This window comes from Triticum dicoccoides, chromosome 2A, assembly GCF_002162155.2.
Source record: "Triticum dicoccoides isolate Atlit2015 ecotype Zavitan chromosome 2A, WEW_v2.0, whole genome shotgun sequence".
Classification (NCBI taxonomy): Eukaryota; Viridiplantae; Streptophyta; class Magnoliopsida; order Poales; family Poaceae; genus Triticum; species Triticum dicoccoides.
The window spans coordinates 716,959,711-716,983,086 of NC_041382.1; the positions used below are offsets into that span (position 1 = coordinate 716,959,711).

Here is a 23,376-nt window from a genome sequence, read left to right on the forward strand (position 1 = left end):
GATCCGTCGGCATTGTGGGATGAAGCGGCCCGGACCGACCTTACACGTATGCTTACGTGAGACTGGTTCCTCCGACTGACGTGCACTTGATGCATAAGGTGGCTGGCGGGTGTCTGTCTCTCCCACTTTAGTCGGATTGGATTTGATGAAAAGGGTCCTTATGAAGGGTAAATAGCAATTGGAATATCACCGTTGTGGTTTTGCGTAGGTAAGAAACGTTCTTGCTAGAAACCCATAGCAGCCACGTAAAACATGCAACAACAATTAGAGGACGTCTAACTTGTTTTTGCAAGGTATACTATGTGATGTGATATGGCCAAAAGGATGTGATGAATGATATATGTGATGTATGAGATTGATCATGTTCTTGTAATAGGAATCACGACTTGCATGTCGATGAGTCTGACAACCGGCAGGAGCCATAGGAGTTGTCTTAATTTATTTATGACCTGTGTGTCAATGAAAACGCCATGTACTTACTTTAAATTATTGCTAACCGTTAGCCATAGTAGTAGAAGTAATAGTTGGCGAGGCAACTTCATGAAGACACGATGATGGAGATCATGGTGCCATGCCGGTGACGATGGTGTTCATGCGGCGCCTCGAAGATGGAGATCAAAAGGCGCAAGATGATATTGGCCATATCATGTCACTTTATGATTTTCATGTGATGTTTGTCATGTTTACATCTTATTTGCTTAGAAAAACGGTAGCATAAATAAGATGATCCCTCGCTAAAATTTCAAGAAAGTGTTCCCCCTAACTGTGCACAGTTGTGAAGGTTCGTTGTTTCGAAGCACCACGTGATGATCGGGTGTGATAGATCCTAACATTCACATACAACAGGTGTAAGCCAGATTTACACATGCGAAACACTTAGGTTGACTTGACGAGCCTAGCATGTACAGACATGGCCTCGGAACATAAGAGACCGAAAGGTCGAACATGAGTTGTATAGTAGATATGATCAACATGAAGATGTTCACCGATGATGACTAGTCCGTCTCACGTGATGATCGGACACGGCCTAGTTGACTCGGATCATGTATCACTTAGACGACTAGAGGGATGTCTATCTAAGTGGGAGTTCATTAAATAATCAGATGAACTTAATTATCATGAACATAGTCAAAAGGTCTTTGCAAATTATGTCGTAGCTTACACTTTAGTTCTACTGTTTAAGATATGTTCCTAGAGAAAATTTAGTTGAAAGTTGATAGTAGAAATTATGTGGACTGGGTCCGTCAACTGAGGATTATCCTCATTGCTGTGCAGAAGGCTTATGTCCTTAATGCACCGCTCGGTGTGCTAAACCTCGAGCGTCGTCTATAGATGTTGGGAAACATCTGACATACACGTTTTGATGACTACGTGATAGTTCAGTGCGTAATGCTAACGGTTTAGAATTGTTGCACCAAAGACGTTTTTGAAACGTCGCAGAACATATGAGATGTTCCAAAGACTGAAATTGGGGTTTCAGACTAGTGCCCACGTCAAGAGGTATGAGACCTCTGACAAGTTTCTTAAGCCTGCAAACTAAGGGAGAAAAGCTCAATTGTTGAGCATGTGCTCAGATTGTCTGAGTACTACAATCGCTTGAATCGAGTGGGAGTTAATCTTCCAGATGAAATAGTGATGGTTCTCCATAGTCACTACCACCAAGCTATTAGAGCTTCGTGATGAACTATAACATATCAGGGATAGATATGATGATCCTTGAGCTATTTGCAACACCGCGAAAGTAGAAATCAAATAGGAGCATCAATTGTTGATGGTTAGTAAAACCACTAGTTTCAAGAAGGGCAAGGGCAAGAAAGGGATACTTCATGAAACGGCAAATCAGTTGCTGCTCTAGTGAAGAAACCCAAGGTTGAACCCAAACCCGAGACTAAGTGCTTCTGAAATAAGGGGAACGGTCACTGAATCAGAACTACCCTAGATACTCGGTAGATGAGAAGGCTGGCAAGGTCGACAGAAGTATATTGGATATACATTACAATGTGTACTTTACTAGTACTCCTAGTAGCACCAGGGTATTAAAATACCGGTTCAGTTGCTAAGTGTTAGTAACTCGAAATAAAAGGCTACGGAATAAATGGAGACTAGCTGAAGGTGAGATGACAATATGTGTTGGAAGTGTTTCCAAGGTTGATGTGATCAAGCATCGCATGCTCCCTCTACCATCGAGATTGGTGTTAAACCTAAATAATTATTATTTGGTGTTTGCGTTGAGCATAGACATGATTGTATTATGTTTATCACAATACGGTTATTCATTTAAGGAGAATAATGGTTACTCTGTTTATTTGAATAATACCTTCAATGGTCTTGCATCTAAAATGAATGGTTTATTGAATCTCGATCGTAGTGATACACATGTTCATGCCAAAAGATATAAGATAGTAATGATAGTACCACATACTTGTGGCACTGCCATTTGAGTCATGTTGGTATAAAACGCATGAAGAAGCTCCATGTTGATGGATCTTTGAACTCACTCGTTTTTGAAAAGATTGAGACATGCAAACCATCTCCATTGGTATATATGCATGAAGAAACTCCATACAGATCGATCGTTTGGACTCACTTGATTTTAAATCACTTGAGACATGCAAATCATATCACATGGGCAAGATGACTGAAAGGCCTCGTTCTCAGTGAGATGGAACAAGAAAGCAACTTGTTGGAAGTAATACATTTTGATGTGTGCAGTCCAATGAGTGCTGAGGCACGCAGTGGATATCGTTATGTTCTTACTTCACAGATGATTTGAGTAGATGCTGAGTATATTTACTTGATGAAACACAAGTCTGAATTATTAAAAGGTTTAAGTAATTTCAGAGTGAAGTTGAAGATCGTCGTGACAAGAGGATAAAATGTCTATGATATGATCATAGAGATGAATATCTGAGCTACGAGTTTGGCACACAATTAAGACATCGTGGAAATTGTTTCACAACTAATACCGCCTGGAACACCATAGTGTGATGGTGTATCCGAACATCATAACTGCACCCTATTGGATATGGTGCATACCATGATGTCTCTTATCGAATTACCACTATCGTTTTATGGGTTAGGCATTAGAGACAACTGCATTCACTTTAAATAGGGCACCACGCAATTCTGTTGAGATGACACCGTATGAACTATGGTTTAGAAAAACCTAAGCTGTCGTTTCTTAAAAGTTTGGGGCTGCGATGCTTATGTGAAAAAGTTTCAGGCTGATAAGCTCAAACCCAAAGCGGATAAATGCATCTTCATAGAATACCCAAAGCAGTTGTGTATACCTCCTATTTCAGATCCGGAAGCAAAAGTGATTATTTCTAGAAACGGGTCCTTTCTCGAGGAAAAGTTTCTCTCGAAAGAATTGAGTGGGAGGATGATGGAGACTTGATGAGGTTATTGAACCGTCACTTCAACTAGTGTGTAGCAGGGCACATGAAGTTGTTCCTATGGCACCTACACCAATTGAAGTGGAAGCTTATGATAGTGATCATGGAATTTCGGTTCAAGTCACTACCAAACCTCATAGGTCGACAAGGATGCGTACTACTTCAGAGTGGTACGTAATCCTGTCTTGAAAGTCATGTTGCTAGACAACAATGAACCTATGAGCTATGGAGAAGCGATGGTGGGCCCGGATTCCGACGAATGGCTTGAGGCCATAAAATCTGATAGAGGATCCACGTATAAAAAACAAAGTATAGACTTTGGAAGAACTACTTGATGGTCGTAAGGCTGTTGGGTGTAGATGGATTTTAAAAGGAAGACGGACAATGATGGTAAGTGTCACCATTAAGAAAGCTCGACTTGTCGTTAAGATGTTTTCCGACAAGTTCAAAGAGTTGACTACGATGAGACTTTCTCACTCGTAGCGATGCTAAGAGTCTGTTGGACTTATGTTAGCAGTTACTGCATTATTTATGAAATTTTGCAGATAGGATGTCAAAACATTGTTTCCTCGACGTTTTTCTTGAGGAAAGGTTGTATGTGATACAACCAGAAGGTTTTGTCAATCCTGAAAGATGCTAACAAGTATGCAAAGCTCCAGCAATCCTTCTAAGGACTGGAGTAAGCATCTTGGAGTTGGAATGTACACTTTGATGAGATGATCAAAGATTTTGGGTTTACACAAAGTTTATGAGAAACTTGTATGTCCAAAGAAGTGAGTGGGAGCACTATAGAATTTTTGATGAGTATATGTTGTTAACATATTGTTGATCAAAAATGATGTAGAATTTCTGGAAAGCATACATGGTTATTTGAAAAGTGTTTTTCAATGGAAAACCTAGATTAAGCTACTTGAACATTGAGCATCAAGATCTATAAGGATAGATCAAAAATGCTTAATAGTACTTTCAAATGAATACATACCGTGACAAGATTTTGAAGGAGTTCAAAATAGATCAGCAAAGAAGGAGTTCTTGGCTGTGTTACAAGGTGTGAGTATTGAGTAAGACTAAAGACCTGACCGCGGTAGAAGAGAGAGAAAGGACGAAGGTCGTCCCCTATGCTTTAGACATAGGCTCTATAGTATGCTATGCTGTGTACCGCACCTGAAGTGTGCCTTGCCATGAGTCAGTCAAGGGGTACAAGAGTGATCCAGGAATGGATCACATGACAGCGGTCGACCTTATCCTTATTAACTAGTGTACTAAGGAATTTTCTCGATTATGGAGGTGGTAAAAGAGTTCGTCGTAAAGGGTTATGTCGATGCAAACTTTGACACTAATCCGGATGGCTCTAAGTGGTAAACCGGATTCGTATAGTAGAGCAGTTGTTTGAAATAGCTCCAAGTAGCGCGTGGTAGCTGCATCTACAAGATGACATAGAGATTTGTAAAGCTCACATGGATCTGAAAGGTTCAGACCCATTGACTGATAAACCTCTCACAAGCGAGATATGAACAAACCCCATGGGTGTTGGATTCATTACAATCACATAGTGATGTGAACTAGATTATTGAGTCTAGTGCAAGTGGGAGACTGTTGGAAATGTGCCCTAGAGGCAATAATAAAATGGTTATTATTGTATTTCCTTGTTCATGATAATTGTCTATTCTTCATGCTATAATTGTATTAACTGGAAACCACAATACATGTGTGAAAACATAGACCACAACATGTCCCTAGTAAGCCTCTAGTTGACTAGCTCGTTGATCAATAGATGGTTATGGTTTCCTGGACATTGGATGCCATTTATAACGGGATCACATCATTAGGAGAATGATGTGATGGACAAGACCCAATCCTAAGCATAGCACAAGATCGTGTAGTTCGTTTGCTAATAGCTTTTCTAATGTCAAGTATCATTTCCTTAGACCATGAGATTGTGCAACTCCCGGACACCGTAGGAATGCTTTGGGTGTACCAAACGTCACAACGTAACTAGGTGGCTATAAAGGTGCATTACATGTATCTCCGAAAGTGTTTGTTGGGTTGGCACGAATCGAGACTGGGATTTGTCACTCCGTATGACGGATAGGTATCTCTGGGCCCACTCGGTAATGCATCATCATAATGAGCTCAATGTGACTAAGGAGTTGGTCACGGGATTATGCGTTACGGAACGAGTAAAGAGACTTGCCGGTAACGAGATTGAACGAGGTATGGGGATACCAATGATCGAATCTCGGGCAAGTAACATACCGATAGACAAAGGGAATTGTATACGGGATTGATTGAATCCCCGACATTGTGGTTCATCCGATGAGATCATCGTGGAACATGTGGGAGCCAATATGGGTATCCAGATCCCGCTATTGGTTATTGGCCGGAGAGATGTCTCGGTCATGTCTACATGGTTCCCGAACCCGTAGGGTCTACACACTTAAGGTTCGGTGACTCTAGAGTTGTTATGCGAAATAGTATGTGGTTACCGAAGGTTGTTCGGAGTCCCGGATGAGATCCCGGATGTGACGAGGAGTTCCAGAATGGTCTGGAGGTGAAGATCAATATATTGGACAAAGGGTATTGAGGTCCGGAATTGTTCTGGGGGTACCAGGTGACGACCAGCGTGTCCGAAAGGGGTTTCGGAGGCCCCGACACGCGTTGGGGGGCCTTATGAGCCAAGGGGAGGGGGCACATCAGCCCACTAAGGGGCTGAGCGCCCCTCCCGTCCCATCTCACGTAACTTGGAGAGGTGGGGGCGCCTCCCCTAGGGCAGCCACCCCTCCCGGCTTGGGGGGCAAGTTTCCTAGGGGTCACTACTAGGAAAAGGCCTACTAGTGGCGCACCAGTTTTGCCTACTAATGGCGCACTACTGGTGCGCCACTAGTACCACGCCACTAGTATTATATACTAATGGCGCACCACGTCGTGCACCATTAGTATAGACCAACATGCGCCATTAGTATGCCTCCCAGGGGGCCATATTTACCCATGTGCTTTGGCATACTAATGGCGCACTGTGGGGTGATGCGCCATTAGTATGAATATTAGGGTTTTTTTTACTTTTCTGATTTTTGCACAGCTTACAAAATATATTACTGGACAGAATATAGACAGCACCACATAGCAAGAGCAGATTCATCGAATACAATAGAAGATTAGTCTCCGAATACAATTCATCATATTAGTCCCCGAATTCAAAAGACCGAACAAAGATAGAACATTACAAGTCTCGGGACCGCAAGTAGCGAGTTTGTCGGAAGTAATACTAATCCTAACAAGTCCTACTAATCATCATCATACAACTTCTACTCGTTATTAATAACAAGTCATACGATCATCATCTTGATAGTCATCGAACCAACCCTACTTAATTGTTCTTAGCACATGATCATCAGTATTAGGCCGGACCTAAATACCCTATTTAAGGTAAAATAGCATAAAACAATATAGACCCTGACTCTCCATTATGGAGAATGGAGAACATCCTGTCTCCAATTCTTGTGCTTTGCTTCCTTTTGCTTCCAAGAACCTCCTTACCACTGTCCATACATTTTTTCCATCCTTTGATTTTCATGTCTCCACTTCTTTTAGAAATCTCGTATGGACAGTTGAGATTCGTAGGATGACCTGGCTGTATGTTCAAAATATTAAGACTACATTTCTAATACATCAAATGAGACACACAATACTCTGGGATTATCTGTTGAAAAACATAGTAATAACTTCATAGTTAGCAATGATGTACTAGTTTTAGAAGTATGCAAAAGATGCACGGATGTCGTAATAGTAAAAATCTTACCAGGGTATCTCCATGGTAGTTACCGTAGTTGAACACATGCACTAGTGGCACGTATTGACCATAATGTTGAGGAGTTTGATTGTGGATATTGTAATTCTCAATGTCAGCACAAAATCCATCCAGATGATTTTTCTCCTTGTAAGTTGTTAATTCGAAGCCATCGGTGTAGTGGGTTTTGTCTACCATCTCCCGCACATTCTTTGAATAATAAAAATAAGCTGTCAATGGAAATAAGCTGTCAACTATTTTGAAATAAACAATATAAATTAGCTAATAACTATGTTTGAGAAACTCACATAGCGGTAGAACTGGGGGCGTATCAACAAGGACCCAAATGTCCATATTGTCTTGGTCGATGTCAGGATTACCAAGATCCATGGTGATAAGCATACCCTCATCAAAACCATACATCTTGCAAAATGCTTCCCAATTTTTGCAACCAAAATGGGTTATGCTCTCAGAATTATATAGATTTACTTCAAAGTCCACATCGTGATGAGTCCTTAGGTGAATTTTCTTTGTTTCAGAAATTTTATGGTCTTCAAAATCTATCCTCTCCAAGACATAGCGTCTTGCATGGCATGGGATAAGCTATACTCGAATTGTAAAAGATGAAAATTACACGTTGAAATAGTTGAAGTCATGCTTAATTATGAATAAAAACAATTGTCGTCATTGCGTACCGTTTCAACTTCGAAGGTCTCCTCGAGCTTAATGCTGAAGCGCCGATCATCATCCAGGTGAGGCATGTCGCACAGACCTCGATCGTCGTGGCACCAGCCGCACTCCCCCGGGAGACTTTCGTCGTCCGATGACGACATTTCCTATGTTCATAATTCAAAACTGTTGGAAATATGCCCTAGAGGCAATAATAAATTAGTTATTATTATATTATATTTCATTGTTCATGATAATCGTTTATTATCCATGCTAGAATTGTATTGATAGGAAACTCAGATACATGTGTGGATACACAGACAACACCATGTCCCTAGTAAGCCTCTAGTTGACTAGCTCGTTGATCAATAGATGGTTACGGTTTCCTGACCATGGACATTGGATGTCGTTGATAACGGGATCACATCATTAGGAGAATGATGTGATGGACAAGACCCAATCCTAAGCCTAGCACAAAGATCGTGTAGTTCGTATGCTAAAGCTTTTCTAATGTCAAGTATCATTTCCTTAGACCATGAGATTGTGCAACTCCCGGATACCGTAGGAATGCTTTGGGTGTACCAAACGTCACAACGTAATTGGGTGGCTATAAAGGTTCACTACAGGTATCTCCAAAAGTGTCTGTTGGGTTGGCACGAATCGAGACTGGGATTTGTCACTGCCTGTAAACGGAGAGATATCTCTGGGCCCACTCGGTAGGACATCATCATAATGTGCACAATGTGATCAAGGAGTTGATCACGGGATGATGTGTTACGGAACGAGTAAAGAGACTTGCCGGTAATGAGATTGAACAAGGTATCGGGGTACCGATTATCGAATCTCGGGCAAGTATCGTACCGATGGACAAAGGGAATTGTATACAGGATTGATTGAATCCTTGACATCGTGGTTCATCCGATGAGATCATCGTGGAGCATGTGGGAGCCAACATGGGTATCCAGATCCCATTGTTGGTTATTGACCGGAGAGTTGTCTCGGCCATGTCTGCATGACTCCCGAGCCCGTAGGGTCTACACACTTAAGGTTCGATGACGCTAGGGTTATAGGGAATAGATGTACGTGGTTACCGACTGTTGTTCGGTGTCCCGGATGAGACCCCGGATGTCACGAGGAGTTCCAGAATGGTCTGGAGGTAAATATTTATATATGGGAAGTCATCATGCGGTCACGGGAATAATTCGGGGGTTACGGGTACTGTACCGGGACCACGGGAGGGGTTCCGGGGGTCCACCGGGAGGGTTCACCTGCCCCGGAGGGCCCTATGGGCTGTATGTGGAGAGGGACCAGCCCCTTAGTGGGCTGGGCGCCTCCCCCCTAGGGCCCATGCACCTAGGGTTTGGGGGAACCCTAAAGGGGGGGCGCCCCTCATGCCTTGGGGGGCAAGGCAACCCCCCTTGCCCGCCGCCCCCTCCTCAGATTGGATCTGAGGGGGCCGGCCCCCCTCTCCCTTGCCCCTATATATATGTGGGGGTTAGGAGGGCAGCCGCACCCAAGTTCTGGCGCAGCCCTCCCCCTCTCCCAAGTCCCCCTCTTCTCCTACGGTGCTTGGCGAAGCCCTGCAGGATTACCACGCTCTTCCTTCACCACCATGCCGTCGTGCTGCTGCTGGATGGAGTCTTCCCCAACCTCTCCTTCTCCCCTTGCTGGATCAAGGCGTAGGAGATGTCACCGGGCTGTACGTGTGTTGAACGCGGAGGTGCCGTCCGTTCGGCACTAGGATCATCGGTGATTTGGATCACGACGAGTACGACTTCATTAACCCCGTTCACTAGAACGCTTCCGCTTAGCGATCTACAAGGGTATGTAGATGCACTCCCCTTCCCCTCGTTGCTAGATTACTCCATAGATTGATCTTGGTGATGCGTAGAAAATTTTAAATTTCTGCTACGTTCCCCAACAGTGGTATTAGAGCTAGGTCTATGTGTAGTTTCTGTGCACGAGTAGAACACAAAGCAGTTGTGGGCGTTGATTTTGTCAATTTACTTGCTGTTACTAGTCTTATCTTGATTCGGAGGCATCGTGGGATGAAGGGGCCCGGACCGACCTTACACGTACTCTTACGTGAGACTGGTTCCACCGACTGACATGCACTAGTTGCATAAGGTGGCTAGCGGGTGTCTGTCTCTCCCACTTTAGTCAAATAGGATTCGATGAAAAGGGTTCTTATGAAGGGTAAATAGAAATTGGCATATCACGTTGTGGTTTTGGCGTAGGTAAGAAACGTTCTTGCTAGAAACCTATAGCAGCCACATAAAAACTTGCAAGAACAATTAGAGGATGTCTAACTTGTTTTTGCAGCATATGCCTTGTGATGTGATATGGCCAAAAGGATGTGATGAATGATATATGTGATGTATGAGATTGATCATGTTCTTGTAATAGGAATCACGACTTGCATGTCGATGAGTATGACAACCGGTCGGAGCCATAGGAGTTGTCTTAATTTATTTATGACCTGCTTGTCAACATAAACATCATGTAATTACTTTACTTTATTGCTAAAGCATTAGCCATAGTAGTAGAAGTAATAGATGACGAGATAACTTCAAGAAGACACGATGATGGAGATCATGATGATGGAGATCATGATGATGGAGATCATGATGATGGAGATCATGGTGTCATGCCGGTGACAACGATGATCATGGAGCCCCGAAGATGGAGATCAAAAGGAGCAAAATGATATTGGCCATATCATGTCACTATTTGATTGCATGTGATGTTTATCATGTTCTACATCTTATTTGCTTAGAACGACGGTAGCTTAAATAAGATGATCCCTCACTAAAATTTCAAAAAAAGTGTTCCCCCTAACTGTGCACCGTTGCGAAGGTTCGTCGTTTCGAAGCACCACGTGATGATCGGGTGTGATAGATTCTAACGTTCGAATACAACGGGTGTAAGCCAGATTTACACACGCAATACACTTAGGTTGACTTGACGAGCCTAGCATGTACAGACATGGCCTCGAAACACGGAAGACCGAAAGGTCAAACATGAGTCGTATAGAAGATACGATCAACATGAGATGTTCACCGTTGATGACTAGTCCGTCTCACGTGATGATCGGACACGGCCTAGTCGATTCGGATCATGTTTCACTTAGATGACTAGAGGGATGTCTATCTGAGTGGGAGTTCATTGAATAATTTGATTAGATGAACTCAATTATCATGAACATAGTCTAAATTGTCTTTGCAAATATGTTGTAGATAAATAGCTCACGTTGTAGCTCCCTGTTTCAATACGTTCCTAGAGAAAGATTAAGTTAAAAGATATGGTAAGCAATGATGCGGACTAGGTCTGTAGTCTGAGGAGTGTCCTCACTGCTACACAGAAGGCTTATGTCTTTGATGCACCACTCGATGTGCAAACCCCTACAACGTCGTCTGTGGATGTTGTGAACACCTGACAGACACATCCTGATGACTACTTGATAGTTTAGTGCACCATACTTTATGGCTTAGAATCGGGATTCCAATGACGTTTTGAACGCCATAAGACATATGAGATGTTCCAAGAGCTGAAATTGGGATTTCAGGCTCATGCCCGTGTTGAGAGGTGTGAGACCTCTAACAAGTTCTTTAGCCAACAAGATGGAGGAGAATAGCTCAGCTAGTGAGCATGTGCTCAGAATGTCTGGGTGCTACAATCACTTAAATCAAGTGGGAGTTAAACTTCCAGATAAGATAGTGATTGATAGAGTTCTCTAGCCACTATCACTAAGCTACTAGATCTTCGTGATGAACTATGACATGCAAGGGATGGAGTTGATCCCGGAGTTGTTCGCGGTGCTTAAGACCATAAAAGGTAGAAATCAAGAAGGAGCATCAAGTGTTGATGGTTTAACAAGACCACTGGTTTCAAGAAGGGCAAGGGCTAGAAGGGAAACTTCATGGATGGCAAACCAGTTGCCGCTCCAGTAAAGGAACCCAAGGTTGAACCCAAACCCGAGACTAAGTGCTTCTATTGTAAGGGGAACGGTCACTGGTAGCGGAATTACCCCAAATGCATGGTAGATAAGAAGGCTGGCAACTTCAACAAAGTATATACGTGTTATTAATGTGTACCTCGCTAGTACTCTTGGTAGCACCTGGGTATTGGATACCGGTTCAATTGCTATTACTGGTGACTTGAAGCAAAAGCTACGGACTAAACGGAGACTAGCTAAGGGCGAGGTGACGATGTGTGTTGGAAGTGTTTCCAAAGTTGATGAGATCACCATCGCACGCTCCATCTGCCTTCGGGATTAGTATTGAACCTAGATAAATGTTACCAGGTGTCTACATTGAGCATGAATATGATTAGATCATGTTCATTGCAATACGGTCATTCATTTAAGTTAGAGAATAATGGTTATTCTGTTTACATGAATGATACCTTTCATGGTCATGCACCCTATGTGAATGGTTCATTGAATCTCGGTCGTGGTAATACACATGTTCACACCAAAAGATGTAGAGTTAATAATGACAGTACCACTTTCTCGTGGCACTGCCGCTTAGGTCATATTGGCGTAAGATGCATGAAGCAACTCCATGTCGATGGATGTTTGTAGTCACTTGATTTTGAATCGCTTGACACATGCGAGCCATGCCTCATGGGCAGGATGACTAAGACCCCGCTTTCAGGTACAATGAAACAGGCAAGTGACTTGTTGGAAATCATACATGCTGATGCGTGTGATCCAATGAGAATTGAAGCGTGCGGTGGATATTGCTATTTTCTCATCTTCACTGATGATTTGAGTAGATATAGGTATATTTACTTAATGAAGAACAAGTCTAAAACATTTGAAAAGTTCAAGCGATTTCAGAGTGAAGTTAAGAATCATCATAACAAGAAGATCAAATTCCTACGATCTGATCAATGAGAATATCTGAGTTATGAGTTTGGCAAACACTTAAGACATTGTGGAATTGTTTCACAGTTGAAGCCACCTGGAACACCACTGGGTTATGGTGTGTCCGGATGTCGTAATCGAACCTTATGAGATATGGTGCGATCTATGATGTCTCTTATCAATCTACCGTTTTCATTTTGAGGTTATGCATTAGAGACAGCTGCATTCACTTTAGACAGGACACCATCTAAGTCCGTTGAGACGACGTCGTATGAACATTGGTTTGGCAAGAAACCAAAGTTGTCGTTTCTTAATGTTTGGGGCTGCGATGCTTAAGGCTTCAGCCGGAGAAGCTCGAACCCAAAGCGGACAAACACATCTTCATAGAATACCCAAAGGTGACAGTTGGGTACACCTTCTATCTCAAATCCGAGGGCAAATTGTTTGTCGCTAAGAACGGGTCCTTTCTCGAGAAGGAGTTTCTCTCTAAAGAATTGAGTGGGAGGAAGATAGAACTTGATGAGGTTGTCAAACCTTTACTTCAACCAGAGAGTGATGCAACACAGAAAGATGTTTTCTGTGGAGCCTACGTCTGTTGAATAGGAAGTTAATGATAGTGATCATGAAGCTTCGGATCAAGTTGCTATCGAACCTCGTAGGTCGACAAGGACATGTACTACTCCTGAGTGGTACGGTAATCCTGTCTTAGATATCATGTTGTTAGACAACAATGAACCTACGAGCTATGGAGAAGCGATGGTGGGCCCGTATTTCGACAAATGGTTATAAGCCATGAAATCTGAGATAGGATCCATATATCAGAACAAAGTATGGACTTTGGTGGACTTGCCCGATGATCGGCAAGCCATTGAGATAAATGGATCTTTAAGAAGAAGACGGACGTGGGCGGTAATGTTACCGTCTATGAAGCTCGACTTGTGGGAAAGAGTCTTTTCACAAGTTCAAGGAGTTGACTATGATGAGAATTTCTCACCCGTAGCGATGCTTAAGTCTGTCGGAATCATGATAGCATTAGCTGTATTTTTCAATTATGAAATCTTACAGATGGATGTCAAAACAAGTTTTCTTACTAGTTTTCATAAGAAAAGTTGTATGTGATACAATAAAAGGTTTTGTCGATCCTAAGGATGCTAAAAGGTATGCTGGCTCCAGCAATCCTTCTATGGACTAGAGCAAGCATCTCGGAATCGGAATATATGTTTTGATGGAGTGATCAAAGCTTTTAGGTTTATACAATGTTTGCTAGAAACTTGTATTTACAAGAAAGTGAGTGGGAGCACTACAACATTTCTGATAAGTATATGTGGATGACATATTGTTGATCCGAAATAATGTCGAATTTCTGGAAAGCATAAACGGTTGTTTGAAGAGTGTTTTTCAAAGGAAGACCTGGATAAAGCTGCTTACATATTGGGCATCAAGATCTATAGAGATGGATCAAGACGCCTGATGGTACTTTCAAAGAACGCACACCTTGACATGTTTTTGAAGGAGTTCAAAATAAATCAGTCAAAGAAGGGGTTCTTACCTGAGTTGTAAGGTGTGAAGTTGAGTAACACTCAAAGCTTGACCACGGCATAAGAAAGAGAAAGGACGAAGGTCGTCCCCTATGCTTTTGTCATAGGCTCTATACGGTATGCCATGCTGAAGTACCGCACCTGATGTGTGCCTTGCCACATGTCTGGCAGGAGGGTACAAAGGTGATCTAGGAGTAGATCACCAGATAGCGGTCAAAATTATCCTTAGAGGAATAAGGAAATGTTCCTCGGTTATGGAGGTGATAAAGAGTTCGACGTAAAGAGTTACGTCGATGCAAGCTTAACACCTATTCGGATAGCTCTGAGTAGAGATACCGGATACGTATAATGGAGCAACAATTTGGAATAGCTCCAAGTGGAACGTGGCAGCAGTATCTACGATATAAAGTTTTGCGAAATACATAGGGATATGAATATGGCAAGACCCGTTGACTACAACCTCTCTCACAAGCATAACATGATCAAACCCAGAACTCTTTGAGTGTTTATCACATAGTGATGTGAACTAGATCATTGAGTCTAGTAGACTCTTGGATGTTGGTCACATGGCGATGTGACCTGTGAGTGTTAATCACATGGCGATGTGAACTAGATTATTGACTCTAGTGCAAGTGGGAGACTGTTGGAAATATGCCCTAGAGGCAATAATAAATTAGTTATTATTATATTATATTTCATTGTTCATGATAATTGTTTATTATCCATGCTAGAATTGTATTGATAGGAAACTCAGATACATGTGTGGATACATAGACAACACCATATCCCTAGTAAGCCTCTAGTTGACTAGCTCGTTGATCAGTAGATGGTTACGGTTTCCTGACCATGGACATTGGATGTCATTGATAACGGGATCACATCATTAGGAGAATGATGTGATGGACAAGACCCAATCCTAAGCCTAGCACAAAGATCGTGTAGTTCGTATGCTAAAGCTTTTCTAATGTCAAGTATCATTTCCTTAGACCATGAGATTGTGCAACTCCCGGATACCGTAGGAATGCTTTGGGTGTACCAAATGTCACAACGTAACTGGGTGGCTATAAAGGTTCACTACAGGTATCTCCGAAAGTGTCTGTTGGGTTGGCACGAATCGAGACTGGGATTTTTCACTCCGTGTAAACGGAGAGGTATCTCTACGCCCACTCGGTAGGACATCATCATAATGGGCACAATGTGATCAAGGAGTTGATCACGGGATGATGTGTTACGGAACGAGTAAAGAGACTTGCCGGTAACGAGATTGAACAAGGTATCGGGGTACCGACGATCGAATCTCGGGCAAGTATCGTACCGATGGATAAAGGGAATTGTATACAGGATTGATTGAATCCTTAACATCGTGGTTCATCCGATGAGATCATCATGGAGCATGTGGGAGCCAACATGGGTATCCAGATCCCGCTCTTGGTTATTGACTGGAGAGTTGTCTCGGCCATGTCTGCATGACTCCCGAGCCCATAGGGTCTACACACTTAAGGTTCGATGACGCTAGGGTTATAGGGAATAGATGTACGTGGTTACCGAATGTTGTTCGGAGTCCCGGATGAGATACCGGACGTCATGAGGAGTTCTAGAATGGTCCGGAGGTAAAGATTTATATATGGGAAGTCATCATACGGTCACCGGAATAATTCGGGGGTTACCGGTATTGTACCGGGACCACCGGAGGGGTTCCGGGGGTCCACCGGGAGGGTCCACCTGCCCTGGAGGGCCCTATGGGCTGTATGTGGAGAGGGACCAGCCCCTTAGTGGGCTGGGCGCCTCCCCCCTAGGGCCCATGCGCCTAGGGTTTGGGGAACCCTAAAGGGGGGGCGCCCCCCTTCCCTTGGGGGGCAAGGCAACCCCCCTTGGCCGCCGCCCCCTCCTCAGATTGGATCTGAGGGGGCTGGCCCCCCTCTCCCTTGCCCCTATATATATGTGGGGGTTGGGAGGGCAGCCGCACCCAAGTTCTGGCGCAGCCCTCCCCCTCTCCCAAGTCCTCCTCTTCTCCTACGGTGCTTGGCGAAGCTCTGCAGGATTACCACACTCCTCCTTCACCACCATGCCGTCGTGCTGCTACTGGATGGAGTCTTCCCCAACCTCTCCTTCTCCCCTTGCTGGATCAAGGCGTAGGAGACGTCACCGGGCTATACGTGTGTTGAACGCGGAGGTGCCGTCCGTTCGACACTAGGATCATCGGTGATTTGGATCACGACGAGTACGACTCCATCAACCCCGTTCACTTGAATGCTTCCGCTTAGCGATCTACAAGGGTATGTAGATGCACTCCCCTTCCCCTCGTTGCTAGATTACTCCATAGATTGATCTTGGTGATGCGTAGAAAATTTTAAATTTCTCTTACGTTCCCCAACAAAAACTACATAGGATGAGTGGTTCCTCTTCCAGATTAGGGTTCATCGATGACGAGCAACTGACATTAGTAATAACTATGAGTTGATATCACACTGTTATATGTATAACACAAGAGGCAGTTGATCCTACTTAATTAAGTACTAAGATACCCCGGCGCATGCATTTGTCGCAAGTACCCCATATGTCCTATTTTTAGCAAAGTCATGCTAAAATTCATGAAAAATTTCAGCATGACCTTTGTTGAAAATAGGACATATGGAGTACCCGAATTTGCCGGAACGGAAGTTAATCGACATTCCGGCAAACTCAAGGGCCTCTCGGGGTACCTGCAAAATCATCACGACACGATGGTCGGAGACAAAACGCAGCAAACTCCTTCCCTTCACTCGGGGTACAACAATGTATCTTCTAGCCATGAAAAATAATACCAACTAGGATCGGTAGACCTTCGTTTTTCATTTTCTGTATGATCAATTAAATCTTCTGCAAGCTTATATGAAAAGGTTCAGCAACTTGAAACATAACTCTTGCTTGGTGTTCCAAATCATTTCATTTATATTTTAAATAACAGTAGGAATTATTTCATAATAGAATTTACCCCCAAAACAAATTCCTTTAATGCCATTTTCAAACTCTGAGTTGCCTCTATTGCACTAAAACTAATTCAAATAATTTTTGACTAAAGTAGGAAATTAATGTTGACTAAATTTTTTAAGTGCTCTTCCTAAAAATCACTAAAGTAGGAAATCTTTAATATAATGTACCCTGCAGCTTTGTTCAATTGGTACAGTCAACAGTGGGTTTCGTTCAATTGATCAGGAGTAGGAGATCTTGGTGTTAGACCAAAAATTCAGTTATGTCGTCGTCCAAAAATTGCTAATATGATGTTACAGTAGCCACTATCTACCACGCACCATACAGAAGCACATCAGGCAACCGAACTAGTAGCAGCAGCCAATTCACACTAGCAGGATCATTGGTTGTACCAACAAAATCACACTAAGCATTGACAGTACCAACAACATTGCCAGCACCATACAAAATTGTTTCACTGGCAGCCACCAATCCAAACTAGCAGTTCACACTAGAGCAGTACACAGGAGAGAGGAGACAGAGAGACGAGGAACTCACCGGCGTCAGGCGGTGAGGGCGGGGCGGAGTCGGGGGACGGAGGCGCCGGCGGCGAGGCGTGGAGGGATCGGAGTTGGAGGAGGGAGACAGCCGGCGGCGCGCTTGGGTGGGGTGGGGGAAAACCTAACAGAGGGGCTGAGCGAGCGTGAGAGAGAGAGGGGCCAAAAATTCAGTGCTTCTACAGAGGAGGTCAAGGACGACGGCGATGGCGGCGTAGCAGCGGGTGGGGCGGCGGCGGGTGGGGTAGGAGGCCGAAGGCGATGGACGGGCGGAGGAGGAGGGGGGCTTACGGGCGGAGGAGACCGGGCGGCAGCGTAGTGGTTGGGGCGGCGGTGCAGTGGGTCGGCGGCGAGGACCGAGACGACGAGGCGGGGCGTGGGGGTTGTTGGAGCGGGTGTGGAGCGAGGGGGGGAAATGGAGGGAGGGACGAAGGGATCGAGCGAATTAGCTAGGGGGAAGATTACTAATGGCGCACCCCCTGGCGGTGCGCCATCAGCTAGGGAGAAAAAACTTAGTAATGGCGCACCTGTGGACAGTGCGCCATTACTAGTTTTAACTAATAATGGCGCACTGTCTACGTGATGCGCCATTAGTATGTTTGGAAAAATGAAAAAAAAATTGTTACTAGTGGCGCACCATGTGCAGGTGCGCCATTAGTGTGGAAGACACTAATGGCGCACCTGCACATGGTGCGCCACTGCTATATTATAGTGGCGCATCACATGTCAGGTGCGCCATCAGTATCCATTTTATCTATAGCCCTTTTCCTAGTAGTGGGTGGGGGCACCCAAACCCATCTAGGGTTTCCCCTGTGGCCGTCGCCCCTCCCCTAGGGAACCCTAGGGCGCCTCGTCCACCCCCCTTCCCCCTATATATAATGAGGGAGAGAGAGGGCAGCCGTACCTTTCCCCTGGCGCAGCCCCTCCTCCTCTCCTACACCCCTCCTCCTCCGTAGTGCTTGGCGAAGCCCTGCCGGAGAACCACGAGCTCCATCACCACCACGCCGTTGTGCTGCCGGAGTTCTCTCTCAACTTCTCCTCTCCCCTTGCTTGATCAAGAAGGAGGAGACGTCCCCGGGCTGTACGTGTGTTGAACGTGGAGGCGCCGTTGTTCGGCGCTTAGATCAGAATCGACTGTGATCTGAATCGCTGCGTGTACGACTCCACCAACCGCGTTCTTGTAACGCTTCCGCTTAGCGATCTTCAAGGGTATGAAGATGCATTCCCTCTCTCACGTTGCTAGTATCTCCTAGATTGATCTTGGTGACACGTAGGAAATTTTTTGATTTATTGCTACGTTCCCAACAGTTTTTGCTGAGGTGACATGTTTGCTTCTCTTTTAAAAAAGGGGTGACATATTGAGATAAATAAAACTAGTGAGAATCAACTACTAAGTTATACACATATTTGTTCTACTCATCATGTCACTGGCTATTAGGCACCTTGCCAACATGGTCCGTGGGTGATGACACAACTAGAATCGTTCTTTTTGCTGAGTTGCGAAAAAATAGGCAGAGCCCATAATAAGCTCGGCGAGCCTCCATTAGCCGAAACTCCGCAAAGATGTGACACCTGCAATTTTGATTTTTAAATATGTAAAAGAGAGGGAATAGTATATACATGCCGCTGAAAACTAAATCCAACCTTGCTAAAACTTGGAGACATAAAAGAGTCTAGTTCTTTTCGGCTTTATGCCGTATCAAGGTTACAAGATCCAACAAGTCTACAGAAAAAAGTTCTTTCTATTTGCAAGTGTAGGATGAAAGTGTGATCAACGTAAACTAGGGATACAAAAGTGGCCATCCTGCGAAACATACACAGCTTGGATTGCATACATAAAGATGATACCATGAATTTATTATGAAAGTCTACAAAAGCCATGTTTTATTACAAGCAAATTGAAAAGCAACTATCTATGCCATTACTCAAATCAACCTTAAAAAAAGGCCATTACTCCAGTGGAGGGTCTGCTGCTGGCTAGATCGATCTTCTATGCGACGGTGTTTCTCATGACGGTCAGATCACACCTGATGGTGAAGCACTCGTCATCCCGCAGCTTGCACTTTTCGACAATCACCCGATCTTCCCAACCACTGAAAATCTCGATACCTACATGTGAGAAGGGAAGAGTTCGTGTGGCGGTCACCGGTTCCGTGCCTTTATACGGCTTGCCGTCGCTCCCCAGAAAGCTGAGCGTGGACTTGACCGTCACGCCAGGCTCCTTGGCCGTTCCTTGGAGACATAGGTAGGCGTACGCTTGGCCAGCATACCCGTCAGGGCAGAAATGGATGCACCAGTTGTAGCCGCCGACGCTGAACGTTTTGGAGCTTACATGATTGCCGGCGCCCATGCCGTCGAGCAGCGAGTAGTTTGTCACCTCGAATTTGTGTGCGCCCGTCGCGGTCTTGGTGACGCATCTCGACGACGTCTCCGCTCCGCACGAAGAGCTGATGTTTCCCATGGCAAATCAAGATAGCCGGCGGACCAAGGGCAAACGCACGGGTGAGCTCCAAAGAAACCAGGTCATCTATATACATTTGTAAGCTGTTTTCTCGAAAGTAGAACGGATTACAGTACTATACTAGGAGGATACCAAGTCGGAGTAGGAGAGCATCGTCCAGGATAACCGGTACGTCGCACGAACTACGTACGTGCCGGTGACACGTGTACAAGCACACACACTGTCGTATCCATGTAATAAAATAAGAAAAGAAAAAGGGCACGCACTAGAGTGAGTGCACGCACACAACCCAGGACTGCTTCCCTTTTAAACTCACGTCGCCGGACTAGCTAGACACGCGCGTATGCTTTTTTACCGACTCCTTTTTTTTTTGAGGGAAACCGACTCCTTATTTTGGAAACGTTATAGATCTGATTGCAGTATTGTACAATTTCGCGTCAACAACTCGAAGGCCCTTACAGCAAGTCTAGCCGATCCCATATAATCGGTTAGCAAAAATGCTAGATACACGGACTAAGGCCCTGTTTGGTTCAGCTTTTATCGATGAATTCCGCTGCCGTGCAGCAGAATCTGAATCAAAGGACGAATCCAGCAGAATCCGATTTCAGAAATCCGCTGCCAAAATCTGAATCAAAGGCGGAAGCAGTCCAGGACGTGCTTTTCAAAATCTGATTCTGCTGCGGGCCAAAATTTGAAAAAGCTGTATCAGCTGGTTTGCCAAATGACCTACATCTTTTTCACATCAGATTTTCCACAGCTGTTTTTTCAAAACAGATTTTTCACAGCTGCTTTTAGAAATCCACAGCCGAACCAAACAGGGCCTAAAGCAACAGGATTTTACAGACTTGCTGACTTGTTCCTTTTTAATTGGACTAAATAACCATCTCCTCCTAATTAATTGGGCCCCCTGATTTTAACTGGTGGGGGTGGGCGCCAAGCCCCGTAAAGCTCCGTTGATATAGCAAAGCCGATCGGTTAGTAGAGGAAAATATGGGCTAACCGAACTCGCAAACCGTTAGCGGAGTAAAGTTTATCCTCCTCCGGCCAAAGACTTCCACCAACACTCCTAAATATACTAGACCTTGGCCGTGCCAAGTAAAAGTTTCAGCAGCCCTCCCCCCTTACCGCCGCCGCCACCCCTATTCCCACTTTTTAGTAAAAAAAAATTGAAACATTGTACACTTTTGTACTTTTGTACATTCGCATGGCAAAAAAAACTTAGGACATTTTTTTTGTGTCCCAAATGACGGATGCCATGTTCACATGGCAAATGTAGGTGTTCCATTTTTGAATTGGAGCATGGCTAAAAGTTTGTATTTACGATAGAATTATTATTGTTCTTCTTCTTAATTACATTCACTTGCGACATCTAGGTCTTCCATGGATGTTGGGTCATGTCATTTCTTTTCCTTTTCACAACGCGTTGTGAACTTAGGGTAATGCTACACCTAAGAAGAGGTTAACATAATTTTTACGTAATTAGCCAGATGAAAAGTTATGATCAATAGTTATGATTGGGGTTAGGGGAAGGAGGGCCCCACCCCACTTAAATGGGGGGGGGGGGGATTGTTTGATGGAAACTCTTACGTAAGTTTTTATGTTAGTCTTCCTAGGTGTATGATTATTCGTGAACTTATGATTTGTAGATCAGATCTTGTAGCTATTTGGGCCAGAGGCTGTGCGAAATTTACTTTGGCAGCCAAGTTTGTTTCAAATACAAAAACAACTTAACAGCCAAATCTCAAACACCATGTGGGATACGCAGAAACAAGAAAAGAAGAAAGCAGAAATAATGTAGCAATATATACCACAGAGGAGTAATGCAGTGGCATCCCAAAATTCACGGCCATGACCCCTTTTCATTATTGTCTCTAGGCTGTCTTTTGCTGAGACACATGTAGTTCGTTACTTCATATAAAGGAAAACATCAGTCCATCGAAGATGAACTCAACGAGCAATGAAACTAACACAAAATTAAGCAATAAATTGCTTAATTCGTTTTGTAAACACCGAGCGGCTCCGTGGTCTCCACATAGGCGAACGCCTCATAACTTATGTAGGAGCTGTCTTCACACAGCGCCATGTTTGCAACAAGTGTCCCCTTATCCCAATGGCCAACACGCACTGCCTCATTGCTCGTTGGTGTCCGCCCTAAAGACGGCATGTGCTTATATAATACAAGAGTCGTTCATATGTTAGGACGTACTTGCCATACACAAAGTGCCACCGTGGGATGACATATCTTTGTGTCGTCGGGTTGTTATTATGACTATACTAGGTTCTTCTCCAAGAAGCATATCGTCGATGACTGCTTCACGATCAGGTGCGTCCTGACAGTCATCACGCAATACACGGAGGACCGGAGCGCCTTCGTTATCCCTCGGTCAAACCTCCATGAGCACCTGGTAGACATGCCGGAGGGTGGGGAAGGCACAGACGTGACGTTCAGCGTGGGCGACCAGTTGTTCCACGCTCATAGATGCATGCTGACCGCACGATCGCCAGTGTTCAAGGCGGAGCTCTTAATCGGAATGGAGGAGAACACTACTGGACACATCAAGATTGACGACATGGAGCCCGCCATCTTTCAAGCACTTCTTCACTTCATCTACACGGATACCTTCCCATATAATGGTGGTGTTCGTTGCCGCGAATCGGTATGGGCTGGATAGGCTGGCGGCAATGTGTGAACAAAGGCTATGCGACAACATCGATGTGCACACAGTTGCCACCACACTTGCCTTAGCGGAGCAGCACCAATGCGTGCAACTCAAGCAAGCATGCCTTGGATTCATGTCCTCTCATGGTGTGCTCAGTGACATCCAGGAGACTGATGGATTCAAGCATCTCATATCCAGCTGCCCTTTGGTTGTAGGGGACATCATAAATAACATCGCCGTCGCTAGTGATGGTAGGGCTGCCAAAAGGGCTCAAGTCAAGCCACCCACAGCGACTCGTCTTCTAACTACACCGACGATTGACTCCAAAATAAATGTATAGAGCACGAGACTATAATTTGTAGTTCAATTGAAAATGACCCGGGTTTGGATTAATGTTAGCTCGCTTGATTTTGGTCGACATATAGCATAATTTACGTAGCGGAACATATAAGACCTATGCTTTGCAATATACAGATGTTTTTCTTTTGCGAAT

The 23,376-nt window shown here is 44.3% G+C and overlaps 1 pseudogene; it reads left to right on the top strand.

Moving 5' to 3' along the window:
• Positions 1 to 22,487: 22,487 nt before the first annotated feature.
• On the top strand, positions 22,488 to 23,204 carry LOC119358179 (annotated as a pseudogene).
• The last annotated feature ends 172 nt before the right edge of the window (positions 23,205 to 23,376 follow it).